Genomic DNA, 7,432 nt, shown 5'->3' with positions numbered 1-7,432 from the left:
ACAATCATTTGCACATGCACACATGCAGATAATAGTACATCTAGGCAACACATGGAGAACTGAACTGATGGTTGCAAAGCATCTCGAATTATTATTCCTGTATCATTATAATTTTATTGTATAATCTTAGAAGGGTGTAGACTGCGTTGTATGTTAAAGTTTGGGCAGCTCCACCAGCTCCTTCATTGCTAAATGGGAAGGGGTGCTTGCCCACCTTGAAAACAAGCCTCCGTGGGGTGGGGATGAATTAAAAAAAAAGAATTATTTACTTGAAGGAGCGTCTCCACCCCCATCGCTCATCACTGAGGTCTAGCTCCAAGGGCCTTCTGGCAGTTCCCTCATTGGGAGAAGTGAGGTTACAGGGAACCAGGCACAGGGCCTTTTCGGTAGTGGCGCCTGCCCTGTGGAATGCCCTCCCATCGGATGTCAAGGAAATAAACAACTATCTGACTTTTAGAAGACATCTGAAAGCAGCCCTTTTTAGGGAAGTTCTTAATGTTTGATCCTGTATTGTGTTATTAATATTTGGTTGGGAGCCGCCCTGAGTGGTTGGGGAAACCCAGCCATATGGGCGGGGTAGTAGTAGTAGTAGTAGTAGTAGTAGTAGTAATAATAATAATAATAATAATAATAATAATAATAATAATGCTTGTTCTCCACCTTTGTGCCAGTAAACTGTGGCAGTGGCATCTAGTAATAAACTCTTTTGCTTGGGGGGGGGGGCTCCATTGTTACCATCCCCAAGAGGAAAAACTCAGGTGTTTTGGGGAAAGTTTTTTTAAGTATCTTTTTTATTTCATTAAATTCCCAATATTCCTTAATTATTTTACAGGACCACATGTGAATAAAAGATCCCTCAATTTTATTACACTTCTAACATATACCTTTTTCTTTTTATAGATATTCTTGCCAATCTGGTGGGTGTTAATTGCCATCTGTGGGCCATTTTCATCATATTTTCTTTTATCTCGCATAACATGCCGTAAAATTCATATTTACTTTTCCACAACTTTCCCCATAATTCATGATCAATATTGTGATCCACATCTTGTGCCCACTTAATCATGCTCGTTTTCACCAATTCCTCTTAATTACCCACTCCAAGAGCAGTTTGTACATTTTTGATAATACTTTTATATTTGTATCTAATACGTCTTTGGTAAACTGAGACTTTTGCTCAGCAAAGCCGTTTTCCCTATCTATCTTAAACAATTCATCAATCTGATGTAGCTTGTTACACAATAGAGACGGGGGGGGGGGGGGAGAGACTTCTGTCTTCCCCACCACACATACTCGGAGCTCAAGAAGACCTCGTCCCTTCACTAAGTTGCACCAAACAACATAAATTCCCTCAATAAAGTCTTGTCTTTCCTTTCTGTTACCCTATACCAGGGGTCTGCAACCTTTAAGACAAAAAGAGCCACTTGGACCCGTTTCCGAAGAAAAAACAACAACTGGGAGCCGCAAAACCATTGCGACATTTAAAACAAATATAACACTGTGAACGGCTTACCGTGCTTGACTATTTCCTGAGCGGCTACAAAACTAGCATATGTTGTGGAATTTGAAGACTTCACCCAATTCTTGAAATTATTTTTGCTCCTATCAACTTTCCTCATAAGTTCTGCAATGGCTTTTTGTCTCTCATCTCCATCTGGATCTTTTTCAGCAAAGGCTGTGTGTTTATTCTGGAAATGTCTTGCAATATTTGACTTTTTGTTGTTTGCAAATTTCTCACCACATATTAAGCATACTGGTAAACCAGTCTTGTCAGTAGAGAAGGCAAATGATTCTGTCCATTTATCATTAAACATTCTGTTTTCTTCAGAAATTTTTCTTTTCTTGCCTTTATCCATGGCTGGCCTACCGGGGGTCCAAAAGAGGGACGTAATTAGAAATCAGAGGGCCCCATAGCAAAATTTGCTATGCCCAATAATCAATGCCCCAAAATGCCATAGAAAATTAATCAGGGCCCCAGTGTACCATAAATCATAATCAGTGCCTGATGTAAATAATAATTAATAATGAGGGCCCAATGTCATCCTCGTCATTTTAAAATAACTTTTTTGACACTTTATTATTATTTTTTTGTTTGACCCCTCAGAATTACACCTCCTCATAGAAATAAACGTTAAATTAACAAGTTACCTTTTTTTGAGTGTGTGTTCTTCACTCCCCTTCAAAACAGTGACCAGCTTACATGCCCCCTTTCAATGCAGCCTGCTTACAGCCCTCAACCAAAATGGCCGCTCCCGCGACTCCCACGTGCGCCCACAAAGATGGCGCCGACAATTTTCCCTTATCGATGCCCTTTAAAGAAATGGCCACCGCAGCTTCAACCCACGCCTAGAGGAGGCTAGAGAGGGAGAAAAGCGGGGGGGGGGGGGGAGCAGCGAGGATGGCAGAGAAGGACTGCCGGGAGTGGAATCCCACACACCGCGAGGGGAAGGAAGGGAGAGGGTGCGAGCTGGAACGGGGCAAAGAGGGCGGTCCCCGGTCGTGCCTGGCCTTAAATGGGCTAGGCCACGCCTCCCCGGCCCCGCCAATTGGCGGACAGGGTTGCAGGCACGCCCGGGGATTCCCCTGTTCTCGCGGGGGCAAAAGGCTAGCCCCTGCGAGTGGAGTGTGGGAGGGGTTAGCCCGCAACCCCCTCTCCTCTCTAGCTCGGAAATGGCTTTGCGGAGAATGCGCCTCCTCCCCTCGCCTCCGCCCCGGAGCCGCGGCAAAGGCGTCAAAGAGCCGCATGCAGCTCCGGAGCCGCAGGTTGCCGACCCCTGCCCTATACCCTACGTTGGTATACCGTATGACTGAACTGTGTATTTGCATGCTGATGCGCCTTAACCAATCAGGAGCGTTGGAATTTGACAGCTAGCCAATTGAGTTTAAGCTACGCTCTCGAGCTTCGCCCTTTGCCTTGCAAGGCAGCTCTGCTCCAGCTGTTTGCACCCTCATTAAGCAGCTGAGTGCTGTGAGAACAATGGACTGAGTCTATTGAAACCTCATTACCTTGTTAACTGTCTCTAAACATGCTACAATGCTGCAAGCAAAAACAAAAGTGTTTCCGCCAGACTATCAGCTTTAGGAAAAGCCTCAAAACTTTAGAAATTCATATAAAATCACTAGTGCCACTGGTTTGCTTCACTGCAACGCCATTTGCACTCTTTTGGCCTAGGACTTTAAAACCCCTCGGTCCCCGCCATGATCCCTCAAGGGAGGAGTCACTAATAATAATAATAATAATAATAATAATAATAATAATAATAATAATAATAATTATTATTATTATTATTATTATTATTATTATTACCGGTGATGGGCTTTTGGAAACTAACTGCCCAGCAATTGTCACTCATGGGCACTTCCTTGGGTGGGGAGTGCCTACTGTTCAGGGAAGTTTTTAACGTGTGATATTTTACTGTATTTGTGGTTTTTATGGAAGCCGCCCAGAGTGGCTGGGGAGACCCAGCCAGATGGGCGGGGTATAAATAATAAATTCTTATTCTTATTCTTATTAATATTAATATTAATATTTATTTGTACCCCGCCCATCTGGCTGGGTTTCCCCAGCCACTCTGGGCGGCTTCCAACAAAGACCAAAAATACACTAAGACGTCACACATTAAAAACTTCCCTGAACAGTAGGCACTCCCCACCCAAGGAAGTGCCCATGAGTGATAATTGCTGGGCAGTTAGTTTCCAAAAGCCCATCACCGGACTCGCCTAAGGGTACAGACATGCAAAGAAAGACTATTGTTCTGTGGGTGGTGGGTACTTGAGATATGTTTGCCTGTGTAAATCCTATCTTACCTCGACTCAGTTTCCTTATGTTCATCTCATGTTACCCTCCCTTTTTCTTGACGTTTTGGTGATGTCGCAATGATGTACTGATGATGCTGGACGAACTGTATTCTGGGATGTGGTGGGAAGTTTTAAAAGTTAATGTCGTCCCTTTCTCGGGGTTCAGTCCGTTGTTTGAACCTGTTTGGCAATGAACTTTGATCTAAGTCTACTGACGATGTTTTGCTCCTGTTTGTGGCTGGGACCCCTTCCTTTGCTGATGAAGAGAAACCAGCTGGGACTGTCGAGTATCCTCTCTCCCAGAATTTCACTAACAACCTGTAGCCAATCCGTAACCAGATTTCTTGATTCCTTGAGATTTCTCAGTTTTGGCTCCTGTCCTGTAAGATCTAAAATTTCACTGTAAGTTAACCACTGCTTATCCATATTTATTCTTTTCCCGGTTGTAGCTTCTGATGGGGATATCCACAGTGGTGTTTTTCTTTCTAATAAGTTTTCATACTTACCCCGGTTTTACCCCGATTACGTGATTTGTAAGTTTTATATATTTCCGATTTCCATAACATAGGTAGGCATACACCCACTTGCACTGATTCCAAAGCGGTGACATATGTGGGAACCTTGACCATTTTTTTGCAACCTGTGACTTGCTTCAACTGGTCCCTTGAAGGATTTCCTAGAAATCACCTGATTTCCACTTCAACCGGGGAAGAAAGCAGCCGGCAGGGGGCAGCGGAGGATCGCAAAAAGGGGAAAGCGAGAAAAGACAACTAGGGACTGTGGAGAAATGGGGGAGGGTGTCTTGTGGCAGAGAGAGAGCGTGGGGGCAGGAATCCACCCTGGAAACAAACACAAACACACCCCAGTGTTAATGAAGGATGAGTACTTTCTCAGCAAAATCTGCCTCCGTTCTTCAATTCCTGTGAGAAATGTCAGTCAAGCAGCCTGAGATGCAGTCACTTGAGATTCCTTTGCTAGCTTGGCATGCAAACGAAATTTAGATTATTGGAACTTGCCAAGGACTGTTTACTGCACCCTCAGCTATTCATCTTATAAGTTAAAATGAAAACAAACATTAAAAATAAAAAGGCCTTGTTCTGGGAACTGCCCTGGGACTTTCCAACCTGACTCAGAGGTTGCTGAGGGAGGCAGAAGGGGGCAAAGTCCCCTGGGAAACAATCCAGGTTGGAACAGAGAAACACAACAAGGACGTTTTTATGCCATCATCTATTTGTTAGCCTTTAAGGGGCAAGAAGACTTGTTGCTGTTTCCACACGATACCAAGAAGGGGACAGAAACAATCTCAGGAGAGATGTCCCTGCAGGTCTTGAGAGGTGGAGAAGCCTACAAGGATCCAGTGAGGGGCTGTGGTTTGACTGGGACATGGGAGCCTGGGAGACCTGGGTTCAAATCCCCACACAGCCACGAATATCCCCCAGGGACCTTGGGCCTCTCAGGGCCGTTATGAGGAGAACATGAATGCCACCTGGATGGAAATATTCATTTTTTGAAGGCATAGTCAGCTAGAGAGAAAGATGCATTTTGCCTGCCAGAAACAGGACCCAGGAGTCCTGGCTCCTGCCGAGTCTCCTCCCAAAGGGGACCCAGGAGTCCTGGCTCCTGCCGAGTCTCCTCCCAAAGGGGACCCAGGAGTCCTGGCTCCTGCCGAGTCTCCTCCCAAAGGGGACCCAGGAGTCCTGGCTCCTGCCGAGTCTCCTCCCAAAGGGGACCCAGGAGTCCTGGCTCCTGCCGAGTCTCCTCCCAAAGGGGACCCAGGAGTCCTGGCTCCTGCCGAGTCTCCTCCCAAAGGGGACCCAGGAGTCCTGGCTCCTGCCGAGTCTCCTCCCAAAGGGGACCCAGGAGTCCTGGCCACTTGGCCTTGAGGAAGAGAGCTGTGGAGGCTCAGGGTTTTGTCCTGCATGCTGAGGGAGACGGGTCTTTCCAAGGCTGAAGAGGGCCCAGGCCAGGCCAAGAGGGACAAATGCCAAAGGTCTCCCCATCGGGGCGCTGAGAAAGAAAGCGTCTTCCCCTGAGCGCCATTTCTGCCTGCCGATTTCCCAGTCAGGCAACCTGATCTGTGGGCTGCTGTGGCTTTCGGTTTCTGCCTTGCATGGCTGCTCTCCCTTGCACCAAAGGTCTCCTCTGCAGGGAGGGAAGTGGGGAGGCTGAGGCAGCCCCACCCGGCCTGCTTGTTGGGGATGGAAGCCATTTTGTGGAGGGCTGGCAGTGAAGCAGAAAGGGAGGGGAAATGGCTGCCTCCTCCTTCCTGGAAGGGCTGCCTCAAGCAGCGGCTTTGTTATTTGTTCATCTACATGCCACCATCTCCCTAAATTGATTCAAAGGTGGGTTAAAGCCACATAACAAGGCTACCCCGCAGGAAAACAGAGCTACAGGCAATGTCTAAAGTCCTGAAAACCTTTTTAAAAGTCTGTGAAGAAGAAAACATTTTCCTCCTGAGCATTTGTTGTTGTCGTCGCCCTCTGCACCTTCTCGAAAAGAGGAAAGGAGAGGGAGAAAAGTCTCCACAGAGGAGAGCAGGGGAGAAGAAGGCGCCTCAAGCCACGGAGGACTCTCTAAAACAAGACTAGCCCTTTGAATTGAACTCAGAACCAGACAAACAGGCAGAGGGTCTTTTGGCCCTGGTGAGATTTGGCCCTAAATGAGCTGCGGCAGTGGAAATCCTGTCAGGTTTATCTTATGCAGCTGAAGCCTCCCTACTGTATTGGGGGGAAACACCACATGTTACAATAATCCTGTCAGGAGGTGAGGAGAATATGGATCCTTGTGGGCAGACTGTCCCTGTCCAGGAAAAACTAGATGGAGCAGGTGAAAAGTGAAGCTTAAGATGTCCCTGAGGTGACTGAGCCCATTGAGTCCCAAAAGTGGGTCCTGGAGAGCCCCCCTCAAAACTGCCAGCCTCCTTCACAGGGGCTTCTTTTCTTATACCAGTGATGGTGCTTAGGTGACATCTACGGCCATCATCCCACCGAGATAGTTCAGCAATGGATCCCTCCATTAGATTTCAACCTTGGCTGGATCCAGGACCCCAGGAATCAGAAGGGACTCAGGCATCCTGCAGACTAACCCCACCCCCCCAAACTCACAATAATATTTTGGCATCAGACAAGGGGAAATAGGGATGATAGAGATCATGCATCTTGGGAAAAAGAGAACTCCCAAATAATTCTTTACCTTCTGACTTCACAGCCCCCCCCTTAAATCAAAATCTTCCTTGTCTCTCTCCTGACTTCTTGGGAAAGGCAGCAGCTTCTGTGCGTGTCCCATGCTTAGCTCATGTTCCAAACGTTCAGGCTTCTGGCAGTGGGATGTGGGCCAAGCACTCTCTGGGCCAAGCACCCAGCCTTGGCTCAGGGCCTTCCAGAAGAGGCTTGGCAGCCGCTGGGTCTTGCTGGCTGTGCAAAGGGGGCCTCCCTGACCCCCAACTCCCCTGGGCCTGCAGACTTAAGAGGGTCCCAGGCAGGGGGAGAGAAACTCATGTTGGGGCCAGTATGACGAGAGAAGGAAGCAGAGATAGGTGGGGATATAAAATGCCCCTTTAAAAAGCACATGGAGAAAGGAAATTGCGGCAAGCTGGAGGGCTCTGGCCTGACTCTGCTAAAACCAAACGTGTTTG

Source organism: Podarcis muralis, chromosome 2, assembly GCF_964188315.1.
Source record: "Podarcis muralis chromosome 2, rPodMur119.hap1.1, whole genome shotgun sequence".
Taxonomy (NCBI): Eukaryota; Metazoa; Chordata; class Lepidosauria; order Squamata; family Lacertidae; genus Podarcis; species Podarcis muralis.
The sequence above is the reverse complement of the archived record's forward strand: the minus strand, read 5'-3'. Positions refer to the sequence as shown.